Consider the following 25302-nt stretch of genomic DNA (forward strand, 5'->3'; position numbering starts at 1 on the left):
GAATCGTAAATCATGACTTAAATAGCTTGTTCATGGTCTAGTACATGTGTATAAGGCATATTCATAAAGCAGTGTTGGCAGTGGTGGCTTTTGAGGCCACAACTCCATAAAGACATAAACTACATGTATTTGCCATCAATCGGGCCACATCATGAAATCGGCACGATAGCAGACTGATGTTGTGGTTTGTAAGTGCTGAAAACTAGAATACACGATTTGCCAATAGAGATAGCAGAGGATGGTTTCGATCCATCGACCTCTGGGTTATGGCCCCGCACGCTTCCGCTGCTCCACTCTGCTCTGAGTTGTTATGTGAGATGGAAATTGGACCTACAATCTCTATAGATTAGGTATGTATGCAGTGCAAATAGTTAGCCAAATGTACAGTCAAGTAAAACCTCAGCGTAGACATCCATTACGAGCAAATTGATGTTACAGTGAATTCATCTCCAGAGATTAGTGACTTTCTTTCTTGCCCCCACCCCCCCTATTGGCCAAAATGTCTGGGAAGTGAGACTAGTTCCTTTCTGACTAGCACTTGGGCATCTGCAGAAGACACAGACATGTGAAACCAAGGTTTGCACATTTGTGGCAGTGGTGAGATTTGAACCCACGCCTCCAGAGAGACTGGAGCCTTAATCCAGCGCCTTAGACCACTCGGCCACACTACCTGCTAGTACTGTGTTTAGCTGATGCCTACTCTTTGCTCTTAACTCAAAGCAGGCAAAGCAGACAAGGCCACAAGTGAAGAAGATGTCAGGAAAAGTGATTGGTGGTCCCAGAGTTAAACTCTGAAGGCATCAGAAGGAATGGTAGGTCGTCTACAGCCTTGGCAGAGGATGGATTATGTCCACAGGCACAGAATATTTCTCCAGTGGCAACTCGGCAGTGGAGTGAGCTAGTGTTGAAGTTTCGGTACTGGAATTTGGCACCTAAAACCTCAACTGGCAGCGGTGGGATTCGAACCCACGCCTCCAGGGGAGACTGCGACCTGAACGCAGCGCCTTAGACCGCTCGGCGACGCTACCACAATCTGTGATAAAGTACTTAATAGTTAATAGCTTGTTGATGACTTTCAATACAAGCCATGTTTCCAACTCGTCCTACTTTTCTATCGTTTGTGAAGTGAATCGTAAATCATGACTTAAATAGCTTGTTCATGGTCTAGTACATGTGTATAAGGCATATTCATAAAGCAGTGTTGGCAGTGGTGTCTTTTGAGGCCACAACTCCATAAAGACATAAACTACATGTATTTGCCATCAATCGGGCCACATCATGAAATCGGCACGATAGCAGACTGATGTTGTGGTTTGTAAGTGCTGAAAACTAGAATACACGATTTGCCAATAGAGATAGCAGAGGATGGTTTCGATCCATCGACCTCTGGGTTATGGCCCCGCACGCTTCCGCTGCTCCACTCTGCTCTGAGTTGTTATGTGAGATGGAAATTGGACCTACAATCTCTATAGATTAGGTATGTATGCAGTGCAAATAGTTAGCCAAATGTACAGAATGTATAGTCAAGTAAAACCTCAGCGTAGACATCCATTACGAGCAAATTGATGTTACAGTGAATTCATCTCCAGAGATTAGTGACTTTCTTTCTTGCCCCCATCCCCCCTATTGGCCAAAATGTCTGGGAAGTCAGACTAGTTCCTTTCTGACTAGCTCTTGGGCATCTGCAGAAGACAAAGACATGTGAATCCAAGGTTTGCACATTTGTGGCAGTGGTGGGATTTGAACCCACGCCTCCAGAGAGACTGGAGCCTTAATCCAGCGCCTTAGACCACTCGGCCACACTACCTGCTGGTACTGTGTTTAGCTGATGCCTACTCTTTGCTCTTAACTCAAAGCAGGCAAAGCAGACAAGGCCACAAGTGAAGAAGATGTCAGAAAAGTGATTGGTGGTCCCAGAGTTAAACTCTGAAGGCATGGTAGGTCGTCTACAGCCTTGGCAGAGGATGGATTATGTCCACAGGCACAGAATATTTCTCCAGTGGCAACTCGGCAGTGGAGTGAGCTAGTGTTGAAGTTTCGGTACTGGAATTTGGCACCTAAAACCTCAACTGGCAGCGGTGCGATTCGAACCCACGCCTCCAGGGGAGACTGCGACCTGAACGCAGCGCCTTAGACCGCTCGGCCACGCTACCACAATCTGTGATAAAGTACTTAATAGTTAATAGCTTGTTGATGACTTTCAATACAAGCCATGTTTCCAACTCGTCCTACTTTTCTATCGTTTGTGAAGTGAATCGTAAATCATGACTTAAATAGCTTGTTCATGGTCTAGTACATGTGTATAAGGCATATTCATAAAGCAGTGTTGGCAGTGGTGTCTTTTGAGGCCACAACTCCATAAAGACATAAACTACATGTATTTGCCATCAATCGGGCCACATCATGAAATCGGCACGATAGCAGACTGATGTTGTGGTTTGTAAGTGCTGAAAACTAGAATACACGATTTGCCAATAGAGATAGCAGAGGATGGTTTCGATCCATCGACCTCTGGGTTATGGCCCCGCACGCTTCCGCTGCTCCACTCTGCTCTGAGTTGTTATGTGAGATGGAAATTGGACCTACAATCTCTATAGATTAGGTATGTATGCAGTGCAAATAGTTAGCCAAATGTACAGAATGTATAGTCAAGTAAAACCTCAGCGTAGACATCCATTACGAGCAAATTGATGTTACAGTGAATTCATCTCCAGAGATTAGTGACTTTCTTTCTTGCCCCCATCCCCCCTATTGGCCAAAATGTCTGGGAAGTCAGACTAGTTCCTTTCTGGCTAGCTCTTGGGCATCTGCAGAAGACAAAGACATGTGAAACCAAGGTTTGCACATTTGTGGCAGTGGTGGGATTTGAACCCACACCTCCAGAGAGACTGGAGCCTTAATCCAGCGCCTTAGACCACTCGGCCACACTACCTGCTGGTACTGTGTTTAGCTGATGCCTACTCTTTGCTCTTAACTCAAAGCAGGCAAAGCAGACAAGGCCACAAGTGAAGAAGATGTCAGAAAAGTGATTGGTGGTCCCAGAGTTAAACTCTGAAGGCATCAGAAGGAATGGTAGGTCGTCTACAGCCTTGGCAGAGGATGGATTATGTCCACAGGCACAGAATATTTCTCCAGTGGCAACTCGGCAGTGGAGTGAGCTAGTGTTGAAGTTTCGGTACTGGAATTTGGCACCTAAAACCTCAACTGGCAGCGGTGGGATTCGAACCCACGCCTCCAGGGGAGACTGCGACCTGAACGCAGCGCCTTAGACCGCTCGGCCACGCTACCACAATCTGTGATAAAGTACTTAATAGTTAATAGCTTGTTGATGACTTTCAATACAAGCCATGTTTCCAACTCGTCCTACTTTTCTATCGTTTGAGAAGTGAATCGTAAATCATGACTTAAATAGCTTGTTCATGGTCTAGTACATGTGTATAAGGCATATTCATAAAGCAGTGTTGGCAGTGGTGGCTTTTGAGGCCACAACTCCATAAAGACATAAACTACATGTATTTGCCATCAATCGGGCCACATCATGAAATCGGCACGATAGCAGACTGATGTTGTGGTTTGTAAGTGCTGAAAACTAGAATACACGATTTGCCAATAGAGATAGCAGAGGATGGTTTCGATCCATCGACCTCTGGGTTATGGCCCCGCACGCTTCCGCTGCTCCACTCTGCTCTGAGTTGTTATGTGAGATGGAAATTGGACCTACAATCTCTATAGATTAGGTATGTATGCAGTGCAAATAGTTAGCCAAATGTACAGAATGTATAGTCAAGTAAAACCTCAGCGTAGACATCCATTACGAGCAAATTGATGTTACAGTGAATTCATCTCCAGAGATTAGTGACTTTCTTTCTTGCCCCCATCCCCCCTATTGGCCAAAATGTCTGGGAAGTCAGACTAGTTCCTTTCTGACTAGCTCTTGGGCATCTGCAGAAGACAAAGACATGTGAAACCAAGGTTTGCACATTTGTGGCAGTGGTGGGATTTGAACCCACGCCTCCAGAGAGACTGGAGCCTTAATCCAGCGCCTTAGACCACTCGGCCACACTACCTGCTAGTACTGTTTTTAGCTGATGCCTACTCTTTGCTCTTAACTCAAAGCAGGCAAAGCAGACAAGGCCACAAGTGAAGAAGATGTCAGAAAAGTGATTGGTGGTCCCAGAGTTAAACTCTGAAGGCATCAGAAGGAATGGTAGGTCGTCTACAGCCTTGGCAGAGGATGGATTATGTCCACAGGCACAGAATATTTCTCCAGTGGCAACTCGGCAGTGGAGTGAGCTAGTGTTGAAGTTTCGGTACTGGAATTTGGCACCTAAAACCTCAACTGGCAGCGGTGGGATTCAAACCCACGCCTCCAGGGGAGACTGCGACCTGAACGCAGCGCCTTAGACCGCTCGGCCACGCTACCACAATCTGTGATAAAGTACTTAATAGTTTATAGCTTGTTGATGACTTTCAATACAAGCCATGTTTCCAACTCGTCCTACTTTTCTATCGTTTGTGAAGTGAATCGTAAATCATGACTTAAATAGCTTGTTCATGGTCTAGTACATGTGTATAAGGCATATTCATAAAGCAGTGTTGGCAGTGGTGGCTTTTGAGGCCACAACTCCATAAAGACATAAACTACATGTATTTGCCATCAATCGGGCCACATCATGAAATCGGCACGATAGCAGACTGATGTTGTGGTTTGTAAGTGCTGAAAACTAGAATACACGATTTGCCAATAGAGATAGCAGAGGATGGTTTCGATCCATCGACCTCTGGGTTATGGGCCCAGCACGCTTCCGCTGCGCCACTCTGCTCTGAGTTGTTATGTGAGATGGAAATTGGACCTACAATCTCTATAGATTAGGTATGTATGCAGTGCAAATAGTTAGCCAAATGTACAGTCAAGTAAAACCTCAGCGTAGACATCCATTACGAGCAAATTGATGTTACAGTGAATTCATCTCCAGAGATTAGTGACTTTCTTTCTTTCCCCCACCCCCCCAATTGGCCAAAATGTCTGGGAAGTGAGACTAGTTCCTTTCTGACTAGCTCTTGGGCATCTGCAGAAGACACAGACATGTGAAACCAAGGTTTGCACATTTGTGGCAGTGGTGGGATTTGAACCCACGCCTCCAGAGAGACTGGAGCCTTAATCCAGCGCCTTAGACCACTCGGCCACACTACCTGCTACTACTGTGTTTAGCTTATGCCTACTCTTTGCTCTTAACTCAAAGCAGGCAAAGCAGACAAGGCCACAAGTGAAGAAGATGTCAGGAAAAGTGATTGGTGGTCCCAGAGTTAAACTCTGAAGGCATCAGAAGGAATGGTAGGTCGTCTACAGCCTTGGCAGAGGATGGATTATGTCCACAGGCACAGAATATTTCTCCAGTGGCAACTCGGCAGTGGAGTGAGCTAGTGTTGAAGTTTCGGTACTGGAATTTGGCACCTAAAACCTCAACTGGCAGCGGTGGGATTCTAACCCACGCCTCCAGGGGAGACTGCGACCTGAACGCAGCGCCTTAGACCGCTCGGCCACGCTACCACAATCTGTGATAAAGTACTTAATAGTTAATAGCTTGTTGATGACTTTCAATACAAGCCATGTTTCCAACTCGTCCTACTTTTCTATCGTTTGTGAAGTGAATCGTAAATCATGACTTAAATAGCTTGTTCATGGTCTGGTACATGTGTATAAGGCATATTCATAAAGCAGTGTTGGCAGTGGTGGCTTTTGAGGCCACAACTCCATAAAGACATAAACTACATGTATTTGCCATCAATCGGGCCACATCATGAAATCGGCACGATAGCAGACTGATGTTGTGGTTTGTAAGTGCTGAAAACTAGAATACACGATTTGCCAATAGAGATAGCAGAGGATGGTTTCGATCCATCGACCTCTGGGTTATGGCCCCGCACGCTTCCGCTGCTCCACTCTGCTCTGAGTTGTTATGTGAGATGGAAATTGGACCTACAATCTCTATAGATTAGGTATGTATGCAGTGCAAATAGTTAGCCAAATGTACAGAATGTATAGTCAAGTAAAACCTCAGCGTAGACATCCATTACGAGCAAATTGATGTTACAGTGAATTCATCTCCAGAGATTAGTGACTTTCTTTCTTGCCCCCATCCCCCCTATTGGCCAAAATGTCTGGGAAGTCAGACTAGTTCCTTTCTGACTAGCTCTTGGGCATCTGCAGAAGACAAAGACATGTGAAACCAAGGTTTGCACATTTGTGGCAGTGGTGGGATTTGAACCCACGCCTCCAGAGAGACTGGAGCCTTAATCCAGCGCCTTAGACCACTCGGCCACACTACCTGCTAGTACTGTTTTTAGCTGATGCCTACTCTTTGCTCTTAACTCAAAGCAGGCAAAGCAGACAAGGCCACAAGTGAAGAAGATGTCAGAAAAGTGATTGGTGGTCCCAGAGTTAAACTCTGAAGGCATCAGAAGGAATGGTAGGTCGTCTACAGCCTTGGCAGAGGATGGATTATGTCCACAGGCACAGAATATTTCTCCAGTGGCAACTCGGCAGTGGAGTGAGCTAGTGTTGAAGTTTCGGTACTGGAATTTGGCACCTAAAACCTCAACTGGCAGCGGTGGGATTCGAACCCACGCCTCCAGGGGAGACTGCGACCTGAACGCAGCGCCTTAGACCGCTCGGCCACGCTACCACAATCTGTGATAAAGTACTTAATAGTTTATAGCTTGTTGATGACTTTCAATACAAGCCATGTTTCCAACTCGTCCTACTTTTCTATCGTTTGTGAAGTGAATCGTAAATCATGACTTAAATAGCTTGTTCATGGTCTAGTACATGTGTATAAGGCATATTCATAAAGCAGTGTTGGCAGTGGTGGCTTTTGAGGCCACAACTCCATAAAGACATAAACTACATGTATTTGCCATCAATCGGGCCACATCATGAAATCGGCACGATAGCAGACTGATGTTGTGGTTTGTAAGTGCTGAAAACTAGAATACACGATTTGCCAATAGAGATAGCAGAGGATGGTTTCGATCCATCGACCTCTGGGTTATGGGCCCAGCACACTTCCGCTGCGCCACTCTGCTCTGAGTTGTTATGTGAGATGGAAATTGGACCTACAATCTCTATAGATTAGGTATGTATGCAGTGCAAATAGTTAGCCAAATGTACAGTCAAGTAAAACCTCAGCGTAGACATCCATTACGAGCAAATTGATGTTACAGTGAATTCATCTCCAGAGATTAGTGACTTTCTTTCTTTCCCCCACCCCCCCAATTGGCCAAAATGTCTGGGAAGTGAGACTAGTTCCTTTCTGACTAGCTCTTGGGCATCTGCAGAAGACACAGACATGTGAAACCAAGGTTTGCACATTTGTGGCAGTGGTGGGATTTGAACCCACGCCTCCAGAGAGACTGGAGCCTTAATCCAGCGCCTTAGACCACTCGGCCACACTACCTGCTACTACTGTGTTTAGCTTATGCCTACTCTTTGCTCTTAACTCAAAGCAGGCAAAGCAGACAAGGCCACAAGTGAAGAAGATGTCAGGAAAAGTGATTGGTGGTCCCAGAGTTAAACTCTGAAGGCATCAGAAGGAATGGTAGGTCGTCTACAGCCTTGGCAGAGGATGGATTATGTCCACAGGCACAGAATATTTCTCCAGTGGCAACTCGGCAGTGGAGTGAGCTAGTGTTGAAGTTTCGGTACTGGAATTTGGCACCTAAAACCTCAACTGGCAGCGGTGGGATTCTAACCCACGCCTCCAGGGGAGACTGCGACCTGAACGCAGCGCCTTAGACCGCTCGGCCACGCTACCACAATCTGTGATAAAGTACTTAATAGTTAATAGCTTGTTGATGACTTTCAATACAAGCCATGTTTCCAACTCGTCCTACTTTTCTATCGTTTGTGAAGTGAATCGTAAATCATGACTTAAATAGCTTGTTCATGGTCTGGTACATGTGTATAAGGCATATTCATAAAGCAGTGTTGGCAGTGGTGGCTTTTGAGGCCACAACTCCATAAAGACATAAACTACATGTATTTGCCATCAATCGGGCCACATCATGAAATCGGCACGATAGCAGACTGATGTTGTGGTTTGTAAGTGCTGAAAACTAGAATACAAGATTTGCCAATAGAGATAGCAGAGGATGGTTTCGATCCATCGACCTCTGGGTTATGGCCCCGCACGCTTCCGCTGCTCCACTCTGCTCTGAGTTGTTATGTGAGATGGAAATTGGACCTACAATCTCTATAGATTAGTTATGTATGCAGTGCAAATAGTTAGCCAAATGTACAGAATGTATAGTCAAGTAAAACCTCAGCGTAGACATCCATTACGAGCAAATTGATGTTACAGTGAATTCATCTCCAGAGATTAGTGACTTTCTTTCTTGCCCCCATCCCCCCTATTGGCCAAAATGTCTGGGAAGTCAGACTAGTTCCTTTCTGACTAGCTCTTGGGCATCTGCAGAAGACACAGACATGTGAAACCAAGGTTTGCACATGTGGCAGTGGTGGGATTTGAACCAACGCCTCCAGAGAGACTGGAGCCTTAATCCAGCGCCTTAGACCACTCGGCCACACTACCTGCTAGTACTGTGTTTAGCTGATGCCTACTCTTTGCTCTTAACTCAAAGCAGGCAAAGCAGACCACGCCACAAGTGAAGAAGATGTCAGGAAAAGTGATTGGTGGTCCCAGAGTTAAACTCTGAAGGCATCAGAAGGAATGGTAGGTCGTCTACAGCCTTGGCAGAGGATGGATTATGTCCACAGGCACAGAATATTTCTCCAGTGGCAACTCGGCAGTGGAGTGAGCTAGTGTTGAAGTTTCGGTACTGGAAATTGGCACCTAAAACCTCAACTGGCAGCGGTGGGATTCGAACCCACGCCTCCAGGGGAGACTGTGACCTGAACGCAGCGCCTTAGACCGCTCGGCCACGCTACCACAATCTGTGATAAAGTACTTAATAGTTAATAGCTTGTTGATGACTTTCAATACAAGCCATGTTTCCAACTCGTCCTACTTTTCTATCGTTTGTGAAGTGAATCGTAAATCATGACTTAAATAGCTTGTTCATGGTCTAGTACATGTGTATAAGGTATATTCATAAAGCAGTGTTGGCAGTGGTGGCTTTTGAGGCCACAACTCCATAAAGACATAAACTACATGTATTTGCCATCAATCGGGCCACATCATGAAATCGGCACGATAGCAGACTGATGTTGTGGTTTGTAAGTGCTGAAAACTAGAATACACGATTTGCCAATAGAGATAGCAGAGGATGGTTTCGATCCATCGACCTCTGGGTTATGGGCCCAGCACGCTTCCGCTGCGCCACTCTGCTCTGAGTTGTTATGTGAGATGGAAATTGGACCTACAATCTCTATAGATTAGGTATGTATGCAGTGCAAATAGTTAGCCAAATGTACAGAATGTATAGTCAAGTAAAACCTCAGCGTAGACATCCATTACGAGCAAATTGATGTTACAGTGAATTCATCTCCAGAGATTAGTGACTTTCTTTCTTGCCCCCACCCCCCCTATTGGCCAAAATGTCTGGGAAGTCAGACTAGTTCCTTTCTGACTAGCTCTTGGGCATCTGCAGAAGACACAGACATGTGAAACCAAGGTTTGCACATTTGTGGCAGTGGTGGGATTTGAACCAACGCCTCCAGAGAGACTGGAGCCTTAATCCAGTGCCTTAGACCACTCGGCCACACTACCTGCTAGTACTGTGTTTAGCTGATGCCTACTCTTTGCTCTTAACTCAAAGCAGGCAAAGCAGACCAGGCCACAAGTGAAGAAGATGTCAGGAAAAGTGATTGGTGGTCCCAGAGTTAAACTCTGAAGGCATCAGAAGGAATGGTAGGTCGTCTACAGCCTTGGCAGAGGATGGATTATGTCCACAGGCACAGAATATTTCTCCAGTGGCAACTCGGCAGTGGAGTGAGCTAGTGTTGAAGTTTCGGTACTGAAATTTGGCACCTAAAACCTCAACTGGCAGCGGTGGGATTCGAACCCACGCCTCCAGGGGAGACTGCGACCTGAACGCAGCGCCTTAGACCGCTCGGCCACGCTACCACAGTCTGTGATAAAGTACTTAATAGTTAATAGCTTGTTGATGACTTTCAATACAAGCCATGTTTCCAACTCGTCCTACTTTTCTATCGTTTGTGAAGTGAATCGTAAATCATGACTTAAATAGCTTGTTCATGGTCTAGTACATGTGTATAAGGTATATTCATAAAGCAGTGTTGGCAGTGGTGGCTTTTGAGGCCACAACTCCATAAAGACATAAACTACATGTATTTGCCATCAATCGGGTCACATCATGAAATCGGCACGATAGCAGACTGATGTTGTGGTTTGTAAGTGCTGAAAACTAGAATACACGATTTGCCAATAGAGATAGCAGAGGATGGTTTCGATCCATCGACCTCTGGGTTATGGGCCCAGCACGCTTCCGCTGCGCCACTCTGCTCTGAGTTGTTATGTGAGATGGAAATTGGACCTACAATCTCTATAGATTAGGTATGTATGCAGTGCAAATAGTTAGCCAAATGTACAGAATGTATAGTCAAGTAAAACCTCAGCGTAGACATCCATTACGAGCAAATTGATGTTACAGTGAATTCATCTCCAGAGATTAGTGACTTTCTTTCTTGCCCCCACCCCCCCTATTGGCCAAAATGTCTGGGAAGTCAGACTAGTTCCTTTCTGACTAGCTCTTGGGCATCTGCAGAAGACACAGACATGTGAAACCAAGGTTTGCACATTTGTGGCAGTGGTGGGATTTGAACCAACACCTCCAGAGAGACTGGAGCCTTAATCCAGCGCCTTAGACCACTCGGCCACACTACCTGCTAGTACTGTGTTTAGCTGATGCCTACTCTTTGCTCTTAACTCAAAGCAGGCAAAGCAGACCAGGCCACAAGTGAAGAAGATGTCAGGAAAAGTGATTGGTGGTCCCAGAGTTAAACTCTGAAGGCATCAGAAGGAATGGTAGGTCGTCTACAGCCTTGGCAGAGGATGGATTATGTCCACAGGCACAGAATATTTCTCCAGTGGCAACTCGGCAGTGGAGTGAGCTAGTGTTGAAGTTTCGGTACTGGAAATTGGCACCTAAAACCTCAACTGGCAGCAGTGGGATTCGAACCCACGCCTCCAGGGGAGACTGCGACCTGAACGCAGCGCCTTGAACCACTCGGCCACGCTACCACAATCTGTGATAAAGTACTTAATAGTTAATAGCTTGTTGATGACTTTCAATACAAGCCATGTTTCCAACTCGTCCTACTTTTCTATCGTTTGTGAAGTGAATCGTAAATCATGACTTAAATAGCTTGTTCATGGTCTAGTACATGTGTATAAGGCATATTCATAAAGCAGTGTTGGCAGTGGTGGCTTTTGAGGCCACAACTCCATAAAGACATAAACTACATGTATTTGCCATCAATCGGGCCACATCATGAAATCGGCACGATAGCAGACTGATGTTGTGGTTTGTAAGTGCTGAAAACTAGAATACACGATTTGCCAATAGAGATAGCAGAGGATGGTTTCGATCCATCGACCTCTGGGTTATGGGCCCAGCACGCTTCCGCTGCGCCACTCTGCTCTGAGTTGTTATGTGAGATGGAAATTGGACCTACAATCTCTATAGATTAGGTATGTATGCAGTGCAAATAGTTAGCCAAATGTACAGTCAAGTAAAACCTCAGCGTAGACATCCATTACGAGCAAATTGATGTTACAGTGAATTCATCTCCAGAGATTAGTGACTTTCTTTCTTTCCCCCACCCCCCCAATTGGCCAAAATGTCTGGGAAGTGAGACTAGTTCCTTTCTGACTAGCTCTTGGGCATCTGCAGAAGACACAGACATGTGAAACCAAGGTTTGCACATTTGTGGCAGTGGTGGGATTTGAACCCACGCCTCCAGAGAGACTGGAGCCTTAATCCAGCGCCTTAGACCACTCGGCCACACTACCTGCTACTACTGTGTTTAGCTTATGCCTACTCTTTGCTCTTAACTCAAAGCAGGCAAAGCAGACAAGGCCACAAGTGAAGAAGATGTCAGGAAAAGTGATTGGTGGTCCCAGAGTTAAACTCTGAAGGCATCAGAAGGAATGGTAGGTCGTCTACAGCCTTGGCAGAGGATGGATTATGTCCACAGGCACAGAATATTTCTCCAGTGGCAACTCGGCAGTGGAGTGAGCTAGTGTTGAAGTTTCGGTACTGGAATTTGGCACCTAAAACCTCAACTGGCAGCGGTGGGATTCTAACCCACGCCTCCAGGGGAGACTGCGACCTGAACGCAGCGCCTTAGACCGCTCGGCCACGCTACCACAATCTGTGATAAAGTACTTAATAGTTAATAGCTTGTTGATGACTTTCAATACAAGCCATGTTTCCAACTCGTCCTACTTTTCTATCGTTTGTGAAGTGAATCGTAAATCATGACTTAAATAGCTTGTTCATGGTCTGGTACATGTGTATAAGGCATATTCATAAAGCAGTGTTGGCAGTGGTGGCTTTTGAGGCCACAACTCCATAAAGACATAAACTACATGTATTTGCCATCAATCGGGCCACATCATGAAATCGGCACGATAGCAGACTGATGTTGTGGTTTGTAAGTGCTGAAAACTAGAATACACGATTTGCCAATAGAGATAGCAGAGGATGGTTTCGATCCATCGACCTCTGGGTTATGGCCCCGCACGCTTCCGCTGCTCCACTCTGCTCTGAGTTGTTATGTGAGATGGAAATTGGACCTACAATCTCTATAGATTAGGTATGTATGCAGTGCAAATAGTTAGCCAAATGTACAGAATGTATAGTCAAGTAAAACCTCAGCGTAGACATCCATTACGAGCAAATTGATGTTACAGTGAATTCATCTCCAGAGATTAGTGACTTTCTTTCTTGCCCCCATCCCCCCTATTGGCCAAAATGTCTGGGAAGTCAGACTAGTTCCTTTCTGACTAGCTCTTGGGCATCTGCAGAAGACAAAGACATGTGAAACCAAGGTTTGCACATTTGTGGCAGTGGTGGGATTTGAACCCACGCCTCCAGAGAGACTGGAGCCTTAATCCAGCGCCTTAGACCACTCGGCCACACTACCTGCTAGTACTGTTTTTAGCTGATGCCTACTCTTTGCTCTTAACTCAAAGCAGGCAAAGCAGACAAGGCCACAAGTGAAGAAGATGTCAGAAAAGTGATTGGTGGTCCCAGAGTTAAACTCTGAAGGCATCAGAAGGAATGGTAGGTCGTCTACAGCCTTGGCAGAGGATGGATTATGTCCACAGGCACAGAATATTTCTCCAGTGGCAACTCGGCAGTGGAGTGAGCTAGTGTTGAAGTTTCGGTACTGGAATTTGGCACCTAAAACCTCAACTGGCAGCGGTGGGATTCGAACCCACGCCTCCAGGGGAGACTGCGACCTGAACGCAGCGCCTTAGACCGCTCGGCCACGCTACCACAATCTGTGATAAAGTACTTAATAGTTTATAGCTTGTTGATGACTTTCAATACAAGCCATGTTTCCAACTCGTCCTACTTTTCTATCGTTTGTGAAGTGAATCGTAAATCATGACTTAAATAGCTTGTTCATGGTCTAGTACATGTGTATAAGGCATATTCATAAAGCAGTGTTGGCAGTGGTGGCTTTTGAGGCCACAACTCCATAAAGACATAAACTACATGTATTTGCCATCAATCGGGCCACATCATGAAATCGGCACGATAGCAGACTGATGTTGTGGTTTGTAAGTGCTGAAAACTAGAATACACGATTTGCCAATAGAGATAGCAGAGGATGGTTTCGATCCATCGACCTCTGGGTTATGGGCCCAGCACACTTCCGCTGCGCCACTCTGCTCTGAGTTGTTATGTGAGATGGAAATTGGACCTACAATCTCTATAGATTAGGTATGTATGCAGTGCAAATAGTTAGCCAAATGTACAGTCAAGTAAAACCTCAGCGTAGACATCCATTACGAGCAAATTGATGTTACAGTGAATTCATCTCCAGAGATTAGTGACTTTCTTTCTTTCCCCCACCCCCCCAATTGGCCAAAATGTCTGGGAAGTGAGACTAGTTCCTTTCTGACTAGCTCTTGGGCATCTGCAGAAGACACAGACATGTGAAACCAAGGTTTGCACATTTGTGGCAGTGGTGGGATTTGAACCCACGCCTCCAGAGAGACTGGAGCCTTAATCCAGCGCCTTAGACCACTCGGCCACACTACCTGCTACTACTGTGTTTAGCTTATGCCTACTCTTTGCTCTTAACTCAAAGCAGGCAAAGCAGACAAGGCCACAAGTGAAGAAGATGTCAGGAAAAGTGATTGGTGGTCCCAGAGTTAAACTCTGAAGGCATCAGAAGGAATGGTAGGTCGTCTACAGCCTTGGCAGAGGATGGATTATGTCCACAGGCACAGAATATTTCTCCAGTGGCAACTCGGCAGTGGAGTGAGCTAGTGTTGAAGTTTCGGTACTGGAATTTGGCACCTAAAACCTCAACTGGCAGCGGTGGGATTCTAACCCACGCCTCCAGGGGAGACTGCGACCTGAACGCAGCGCCTTAGACCGCTCGGCCACGCTACCACAATCTGTGATAAAGTACTTAATAGTTAATAGCTTGTTGATGACTTTCAATACAAGCCATGTTTCCAACTCGTCCTACTTTTCTATCGTTTGTGAAGTGAATCGTAAATCATGACTTAAATAGCTTGTTCATGGTCTGGTACATGTGTATAAGGCATATTCATAAAGCAGTGTTGGCAGTGGTGGCTTTTGAGGCCACAACTCCATAAAGACATAAACTACATGTATTTGCCATCAATCGGGCCACATCATGAAATCGGCACGATAGCAGACTGATGTTGTGGTTTGTAAGTGCTGAAAACTAGAATACAAGATTTGCCAATAGAGATAGCAGAGGATGGTTTCGATCCATCGACCTCTGGGTTATGGCCCCGCACGCTTCCGCTGCTCCACTCTGCTCTGAGTTGTTATGTGAGATGGAAATTGGACCTACAATCTCTATAGATTAGTTATGTATGCAGTGCAAATAGTTAGCCAAATGTACAGAATGTATAGTCAAGTAAAACCTCAGCGTAGACATCCATTACGAGCAAATTGATGTTACAGTGAATTCATCTCCAGAGATTAGTGACTTTCTTTCTTGCCCCCATCCCCCCTATTGGCCAAAATGTCTGGGAAGTCAGACTAGTTCCTTTCTGACTAGCTCTTGGGCATCTGCAGAAGACACAGACATGTGAAACCAAGGTTTGCACATGTGGCAGTGGTGGGATTTGAACCAACGCCTCCAGAGAGACTGGAGCCTTAATCCAGCGCCTTAGACCACTCGGCCACACTACCTGCTAGTACTGTGTTTAGCTGATGCCTACTCTTTGCTCTTAACTCAAAGCAGGCAAAGCAGACCACGCCACAAGTGAAGAAGATGTCAGGAAAAGTGATTGGTGGTCCCAGAGTTAAACTCTGAAGGCATCAGAAGGAATGGTAGGTCGTCTACAGCCTTGGCAGAGGATGGATTATGTCCACAGGCACAGAATATTTCTCCAGTGGCAACTCGGCAGTGGAGTGAGCTAGTGTTGAAGTTTCGGTACTGGAAATTGGCACCTAAAACCTCAACTGGCAGCGGTGGGATTCGAACCCACGCCTCCAGGGGAGACTGTGACCTGAACGCAGCGCCTTAGACCGCTCGGCCACGCTACCACAATCTGTGATAAAGTACTTAATAGTTAATAGCTTGTTGATGACTTTCAATACAAGCCATGTTTCCAACTCGTCCTACTTTTCTATCGTTTGTGAAGTGAATCGTAAATCATGACTTAAATAGCTTGTTCATGGTCTAGTACATGTGTATAAGGCATATTCATAAAGCAGTGTTGGCAGTGGTGGCTTTTGAGGCCACAACTCCATAAAGACATAAACTACATGTATTTGCCATCAATCGGGCCACATCATGAAATCGGCACGATAGCAGACTGATGTTGTGGTTTGTAAGTGCTGAAAACTAGAATACACGATTTGCCAATAGAGATAGCAGAGGATGGTTTCGATCCATCGACCTCTGGGTTATGGGCCCAGCACGCTTCCGCTGCGCCACTCTGCTCTGAGTTGTTATGTGAGATGGAAATTGGACCTACAATCTCTATAGATTAGGTATGTATGCAGTGCAAATAGTTAGCCAAATGTACAGTCAAGTAAAACCTCAGCGTAGACATCCATTACGAGCAAATTGATGTTACAGTGAATTCATCTCCAGAGATTAGTGACTTTCTTTCTTTCCCCCACCCCCCCAATTGGCCAAAATGTCTGGGAAGTGAGACTAGTTCCTTTCTGACTAGCTCTTGGGCATCTGCAGAAGACACAGACATGTGAAACCAAGGTTTGCACATTTGTGGCAGTGGTGGGATTTGAACCCACGCCTCCAGAGAGACTGGAGCCTTAATCCAGCGCCTTAGACCACTCGGCCACACTACCTGCTACTACTGTGTTTAGCTTATGCCTACTCTTTGCTCTTAACTCAAAGCAGGCAAAGCAGACAAGGCCACAAGTGAAGAAGATGTCAGGAAAAGTGATTGGTGGTCCCAGAGTTAAACTCTGAAGGCATCAGAAGGAATGGTAGGTCGTCTACAGCCTTGGCAGAGGATGGATTATGTCCACAGGCACAGAATATTTCTCCAGTGGCAACTCGGCAGTGGAGTGAGCTAGTGTTGAAGTTTCGGTACTGGAATTTGGCACCTAAAACCTCAACTGGCAGCGGTGGGATTCTAACCCACGCCTCCAGGGGAGACTGCGACCTGAACGCAGCGCCTTAGACCGCTCGGCCACGCTACCACAATCTGTGATAAAGTACTTAATAGTTAATAGCTTGTTGATGACTTTCAATACAAGCCATGTTTCCAACTCGTCCTACTTTTCTATCGTTTGTGAAGTGAATCGTAAATCATGACTTAAATAGCTTGTTCATGGTCTGGTACATGTGTATAAGGCATATTCATAAAGCAGTGTTGGCAGTGGTGGCTTTTGAGGCCACAACTCCATAAAGACATAAACTACATGTATTTGCCATCAATCGGGCCACATCATGAAATCGGCACGATAGCAGACTGATGTTGTGGTTTGTAAGTGCTGAAAACTAGAATACACGATTTGCCAATAGAGATAGCAGAGGATGGTTTCGATCCATCGACCTCTGGGTTATGGCCCCGCACGCTTCCGCTGCTCCACTCTGCTCTGAGTTGTTATGTGAGATGGAAATTGGACCTACAATCTCTATAGATTAGGTATGTATGCAGTGCAAATAGTTAGCCAAATGTACAGAATGTATAGTCAAGTAAAACCTCAGCGTAGACATCCATTACGAGCAAATTGATGTTACAGTGAATTCATCTCCAGAGATTAGTGACTTTCTTTCTTGCCCCCATCCCCCCTATTGGCCAAAATGTCTGGGAAGTCAGACTAGTTCCTTTCTGACTAGCTCTTGGGCATCTGCAGAAGACAAAGACATGTGAAACCAAGGTTTGCACATTTGTGGCAGTGGTGGGATTTGAACCCACGCCTCCAGAGAGACTGGAGCCTTAATCCAGCGCCTTAGACCACTCGGCCACACTACCTGCTAGTACTGTTTTTAGCTGATGCCTACTCTTTGCTCTTAACTCAAAGCAGGCAAAGCAGACAAGGCCACAAGTGAAGAAGATGTCAGAAAAGTGATTGGTGGTCCCAGAGTTAAACTCTGAAGGCATCAGAAGGAATGGTAGGTCGTCTACAGCCTTGGCAGAGGATGGATTATGTCCACAGGCACAGAATATTTCTCCAGTGGCAACTCGGCAGTGGAGTGAGCTAGTGTTGAAGTTTCGGTACTGGAATTTGGCACCTAAAACCTCAACTGGCAGCGGTGGGATTCGAACCCACGCCTCCAGGGGAGACTGCGACCTGAACGCAGCGCCTTAGACCGCTCGGCCACGCTACCACAATCTGTGATAAAGTACTTAATAGTTTATAGCTTGTTGATGACTTTCAATACAAGCCATGTTTCCAACTCGTCCTACTTTTCTATCGTTTGTGAAGTGAATCGTAAATCATGACTTAAATAGCTTGTTCATGGTCTAGTACATGTGTATAAGGCATATTCATAAAGCAGTGTTGGCAGTGGTGGCTTTTGAGGCCACAACTCCATAAAGACATAAACTACATGTATTTGCCATCAATCGGGCCACATCATGAAATCGGCACGATAGCAGACTGATGTTGTGGTTTGTAAGTGCTGAAAACTAGAATACACGATTTGCCAATAGAGATAGCAGAGGATGGTTTCGATCCATCGACCTCTGGGTTATGGGCCCAGCACACTTCCGCTGCGCCACTCTGCTCTGAGTTGTTATGTGAGATGGAAATTGGACCTACAATCTCTATAGATTAGGTATGTATGCAGTGCAAATAGTTAGCCAAATGTACAGTCAAGTAAAACCTCAGCGTAGACATCCATTACGAGCAAATTGATGTTACAGTGAATTCATCTCCAGAGATTAGTGACTTTCTTTCTTTCCCCCACCCCCCCAATTGGCCAAAATGTCTGGGAAGTGAGACTAGTTCCTTTCTGACTAGCTCTTGGGCATCTGCAGAAGACACAGACATGTGAAACCAAGGTTTGCACATTTGTGGCAGTGGTGGGATTTGAACCCACGCCTCCAGAGAGACTGGAGCCTTAATCCAGCGCCTTAGACCACTCGGCCACACTACCTGCTACTACTGTGTTTAGCTTATGCCTACTCTTTGCTCTTAACTCAAAGCAGGCAAAGCAGACAAGGCCACAAGTGAAGAAGATGTCAGGAAAAGTGATTGGTGGTCCCAGAGTTAAACTCTGAAGGCATCAGAAGGAATGGTAGGTCGTCTACAGCCTTGGCAGAGGATGGATTATGTCCACAGGCACAGAATATTTCTCCAGTGGCAACTCGGCAGTGGAGTGAGCTAGTGTTGAAGTTTCGGTACTGGAATTTGGCACCTAAAACCTCAACTGGCAGCGGTGGGATTCTAACCCACGCCTCCAGGGGAGACTGCGACCTGAACGCAGCGCCTTAGACCGCTCGGCCACGCTACCACAATCTGTGATAAAGTACTTAATAGTTAATAGCTTGTTGATGACTTTCAATACAAGCCATGTTTCCAACTCGTCCTACTTTTCTATCGTTTGTGAAGTGAATCGTAAATCATGACTTAAATAGCTTGTTCATGGTCTGGTACATGTGTATAAGGCATATTCATAAAGCAGTGTTGGCAGTGGTGGCTTTTGAGGCCACAACTCCATAAAGACATAAACTACATGTATTTGCCATCAATCGGGCCACATCATGAAATCGGCACGATAGCAGACTGATGTTGTGGTTTGTAAGTGCTGAAAACTAGAATACAAGATTTGCCAATAGAGATAGCAGAGGATGGTTTCGATCCATCGACCTCTGGGTTATGGCCCCGCACGCTTCCGCTGCTCCACTCTGCTCTGAGTTGTTATGTGAGATGGAAATTGGACCTACAATCTCTATAGATTAGTTATGTATGCAGTGCAAATAGTTAGCCAAATGTACAGAATGTATAGTCAAGTAAAACCTCAGCGTAGACATCCATTACGAGCAAATTGATGTTACAGTGAATTCATCTCCAGAGATTAGTGACTTTCTTTCTTGCCCCCATCCCCCCTATTGGCCAAAATGTCTGGGAAGTCAGACTAGTTCCTTTCTGACTAGCTCTTGGGCATCTGCAGAAGACACAGACATGTGAAACCAAGGTTTGCACATGTGGCAGTGGTGGGATTTGAACCAACGCCTCCAGAGAGACTGGAGCCTTAATCCAGCGCCTTAGACCACTCGGCCACACTACCTGCTAGTACTGTGTTTAGCTGATGCCTACTCTTTGCTCTTAACTCAAAGCAGGCAAAGCAGACCACGCCACAAGTGAAGAAGATGTCAGGAAAAGTGATTGGTGGTCCCAGAGTTAAACTCTGAAGGCATCAGAAGGAATGGTAGGTCGTCTACAGCCTTGGCAGAGGATGGATTATGTCCACAGGCACAGAATATTTCTCCAGTGGCAACTCGGCAGTGGAGTGAGCTAGTGTTGAAGTTTCGGTACTGGAAATTGGCACCTAAAACCTCAACTGGCAGCGGTGGGATTCGAACCCACGCCTCCAGGGGAGACTGTGACCTGAACGCAGCGCCTTAGACCGCTCGGCCACGCTACCACAATCTGTGATAAAGTACTTAATAGTTAATAGCTTGTTGATGACTTTCAATACAAGCCATGTTTCCAACTCGTCCTACTTTTCTATCGTTTGTGAAGTGAATCGTAAATCATGACTTAAATAGCTTGTTCATGGTCTAGTACATGTGTATAAGGTATATTCATAAAGCAGTGTTGGCAGTGGTGGCTTTTGAGGCCACAACTCCATAAAGACATAAACTACATGTATTTGCCATCAATCGGGCCACATCATGAAATCGGCACGATAGCAGACTGATGTTGTGGTTTGTAAGTGCTGAAAACTAGAATACACGATTTGCCAATAGAGATAGCAGAGGATGGTTTCGATCCATCGACCTCTGGGTTATGGGCCCAGCACGCTTCCGCTGCGCCACTCTGCTCTGAGTTGTTATGTGAGATGGAAATTGGACCTACAATCTCTATAGATTAGGTATGTATGCAGTGCAAATAGTTAGCCAAATGTACAGAATGTATAGTCAAGTAAAACCTCAGCGTAGACATCCATTACGAGCAAATTGATGTTACAGTGAATTCATCTCCAGAGATTAGTGACTTTCTTTCTTGCCCCCACCCCCCCTATTGGCCAAAATGTCTGGGAAGTCAGACTAGTTCCTTTCTGACTAGCTCTTGGGCATCTGCAGAAGACACAGACATGTGAAACCAAGGTTTGCACATTTGTGGCAGTGGTGGGATTTGAACCAACGCCTCCAGAGAGACTGGAGCCTTAATCCAGTGCCTTAGACCACTCGGCCACACTACCTGCTAGTACTGTGTTTAGCTGATGCCTACTCTTTGCTCTTAACTCAAAGCAGGCAAAGCAGACCAGGCCACAAGTGAAGAAGATGTCAGGAAAAGTGATTGGTGGTCCCAGAGTTAAACTCTGAAGGCATCAGAAGGAATGGTAGGTCGTCTACAGCCTTGGCAGAGGATGGATTATGTCCACAGGCACAGAATATTTCTCCAGTGGCAACTCGGCAGTGGAGTGAGCTAGTGTTGAAGTTTCGGTACTGAAATTTGGCACCTAAAACCTCAACTGGCAGCGGTGGGATTCGAACCCACGCCTCCAGGGGAGACTGCGACCTGAACGCAGCGCCTTAGACCGCTCGGCCACGCTACCACAGTCTGTGATAAAGTACTTAATAGTTAATAGCTTGTTGATGACTTTCAATACAAGCCATGTTTCCAACTCGTCCTACTTTTCTATCGTTTGTGAAGTGAATCGTAAATCATGACTTAAATAGCTTGTTCATGGTCTAGTACATGTGTATAAGGTATATTCATAAAGCAGTGTTGGCAGTGGTGGCTTTTGAGGCCACAACTCCATAAAGACATAAACTACATGTATTTGCCATCAATCGGGTCACATCATGAAATCGGCACGATAGCAGACTGATGTTGTGGTTTGTAAGTGCTGAAAACTAGAATACACGATTTGCCAATAGAGATAGCAGAGGATGGTTTCGATCCATCGACCTCTGGGTTATGGGCCCAGCACGCTTCCGCTGCGCCACTCTGCTCTGAGTTGTTATGTGAGATGGAAATTGGACCTACAATCTCTATAGATTAGGTATGTATGCAGTGCAAATAGTTAGCCAAATGTACAGAATGTATAGTCAAGTAAAACCTCAGCGTAGACATCCATTACGAGCAAATTGATGTTACAGTGAATTCATCTCCAGAGATTAGTGACTTTCTTTCTTGCCCCCACCCCCCCTATTGGCCAAAATGTCTGGGAAGTCAGACTAGTTCCTTTCTGACTAGCTCTTGGGCATCTGCAGAAGACACAGACATGTGAAACCAAGGTTTGCACATTTGTGGCAGTGGTGGGATTTGAACCAACACCTCCAGAGAGACTGGAGCCTTAATCCAGCGCCTTAGACCACTCGGCCACACTACCTGCTAGTACTGTGTTTAGCTGATGCCTACTCTTTGCTCTTAACTCAAAGCAGGCAAAGCAGACCAGGCCACAAGTGAAGAAGATGTCAGGAAAAGTGATTGGTGGTCCCAGAGTTAAACTCTGAAGGCATCAGAAGGAATGGTAGGTCGTCTACAGCCTTGGCAGAGGATGGATTATGTCCACAGGCACAGAATATTTCTCCAGTGGCAACTCGGCAGTGGAGTGAGCTAGTGTTGAAGTTTCGGTACTGGAAATTGGCACCTAAAACCTCAACTGGCAGCAGTGGGATTCGAACCCACGCCTCCAGGGGAGACTGCGACCTGAACGCAGCGCCTTGAACCACTCGGCCACGCTACCACAATCTGTGATAAAGTACTTAATAGTTAATAGCTTGTTGATGACTTTCAATACAAGCCATGTTTCCAACTCGTCCTACTTTTCTATCGTTTGTGAAGTGAATCGTAAATCATTACTTAAATAGCTTGTTCATGGTCTAGTACATGTGTATAAGGCATATTCATAAAGCAGTGTTGGCAGTGGTGGCTTTTGAGGCCACAACTCCATAAAGACATAAACTACATGTATTTGCCATCAATCGGGCCACATCATGAAATCGGCACGATAGCAGACTGATGTTGTGGTTTGTAAGTGCTGAAAACTAGAATACACGATTTGCCAATAGAGATAGCAGAGGATGGTTTCGATCCATCGACCTCTGGGTTATGGGCCCAGCACGCTTCCGCTGCGCCACTCTGCTCTGAGTTGTAATGTGAGATGGAAATTGGACCTACAATCTCTATAGATTAGGTATGTATGCAGTGCAAATAGTTAGCCAAATGTACAGTCAAGTAAAACCTCAGCGTAGACATCCATTACGAGCAAATTGATGTTACAGTGAATTCATCTCCAGAGATTAGTGACTTTCTTTCTTTCCCCCACCCCCCCAATTGGCCAAAATGTCTGGGAAGTGAGACTAGTTCCTTTCTGACTAGCTCTTGGGCATCTGCAGAAGACACAGACATGTGAAACCAAGGTTTGCACATTTGTGGCAGTGGTGGGATTTGAACCCACGCCTCCAGAGAGACTGGAGCCTTAATCCAGCGCCTTAGACCACTCGGCCACACTACCTGCTACTACTGTGTTTAGCTTATGCCTACTCTTTGCTCTTAACTCAAAGCAGGCAAAGCAGACAAGGCCACAAGTGAAGAAGATGTCAGGAAAAGTGATTGGTGGTCCCAGAGTTAAACTCTGAAGGCATCAGAAGGAATGGTAGGTCGTCTACAGCCTTGGCAGAGGATGGATTATGTCCACAGGCACAGAATATTTCTCCAGTGGCAACTCGGCAGTGGAGTGAGCTAGTGTTGAAGTTTCGGTACTGGAATTTGGCACCTAAAACCTCAACTGGCAGCGGTGGGATTCTAACCCACGCCTCCAGGGGAGACTGCGACCTGAACGCAGCGCCTTAGACCGCTCGGCCACGCTACCACAATCTGTGATAAAGTACTTAATAGTTAATAGCTTGTTGATGACTTTCATTACAAGCCATGTTTCCAACTCGTCCTACTTTTCTATCGTTTGTGAAGTGAATCGTAAATCATGACTTAAATAGCTTGTTCATGGTCTGGTACATGTGTATAAGGCATATTCATAAAGCAGTGTTGGCAGTGGTGGCTTTTGAGGCCACAACTCCATAAAGACATAAACTACATGTATTTGCCATCAATCGGGCCACATCATGAAATCGGCACGATAGCAGACTGATGTTGTGGTTTGTAAGTGCTGAAAACTAGAATACAAGATTTGCCAATAGAGATAGCAGAGGATGGTTTCGATCCATCGACCTCTGGGTTATGGCCCCGCACGCTTCCGCTGCTCCACTCTGCTCTGAGTTGTTATGTGAGATGGAAATTGGACCTACAATCTCTATAGATTAGTTATGTATGCAGTGCAAATAGTTAGCCAAATGTACAGAATGTATAGTCAAGTAAAACCTCAGCGTAGACATCCATTACGAGCAAATTGATGTTACAGTGAATTCATCTCCAGAGATTAGTGACTTTCTTTCTTGCCCCCATCCCCCCTATTGGCCAAAATGTCTGGGAAGTCAGACTAGTTCCTTTCTGACTAGCTCTTGGGCATCTGCAGAAGACACAGACATGTGAAACCAAGGTTTGCACATTTGTGGCAGTGGTGGGATTTGAACCAACGCCTCCAGAGATACTGGAGCCTTAATCCAGCGCCTTAGACCACTCGGCCACACTACCTGCTAGTACTGTGTTTAGCTGATGCCTACTCTTTGCTCTTAACTCAAAGCAGGCAAAGCAGACCAGGCCACAAGTGAAGAAGATGTCAGGAAAAGTGATTGGTGGTCCCAGAGTTAAACTCTGAAGGCATCAGAAGGAATGGTAGGTCGTCTACAGCCTTGGCAGAGGATGGATTATGTCCACAGGCACAGAATATTTCTCCAGTGGCAACTCGGCAGTGGAGTGAGCTAGTGTTGAAGTTTCGGTACTGGAAATTGGCACCTAAAACCTCAACTGGCAGCGGTGGGATTCGAACCCACGCCTCCAGGGGAGACTGTGACCTGAACGCAGCGCCTTAGACCGCTCGGCCACGCTACCACAATCTGTGATAAAGTACTTAATAGTTAATAGCTTGTTGATGACTTTCAATACAAGCCATGTTTCCAACTCGTCCTACTTTTCTATCGTTTGTGAAGTGAATCGTAAATCATGACTTAAATAGCTTGTTCATGGTCTAGTACATGTGTATAAGGTATATTCATAAAGCAGTGTTGGCAGTGGTGGCTTTTGAGGCCACAACTCCATAAAGACATAAACTACATGTATTTGCCATCAATCGGGCCACATCATGAAATCGGCACGATAGCAGACTGATGTTGTGGTTTGTAAGTGCTGAAAACTAGAATACACGATTTGCCAATAGAGATAGCAGAGGATGGTTTCGATCCATCGACCTCTGGGTTATGGGCCCAGCACGCTTCCGCTGCGCCACTCTGCTCTGAGTTGTTATGTGAGATGGAAATTGGACCTACAATCTCTATAGATTAGGTATGTATGCAGTGCAAATAGTTAGCCAAATGTACAGAATGT

The sequence above is a fragment of the Electrona antarctica genome (assembly GCF_951216825.1).
Source record: "Electrona antarctica genome assembly, chromosome: 16".
NCBI classification, from domain to species: Eukaryota; Metazoa; Chordata; class Actinopteri; order Myctophiformes; family Myctophidae; genus Electrona; species Electrona antarctica.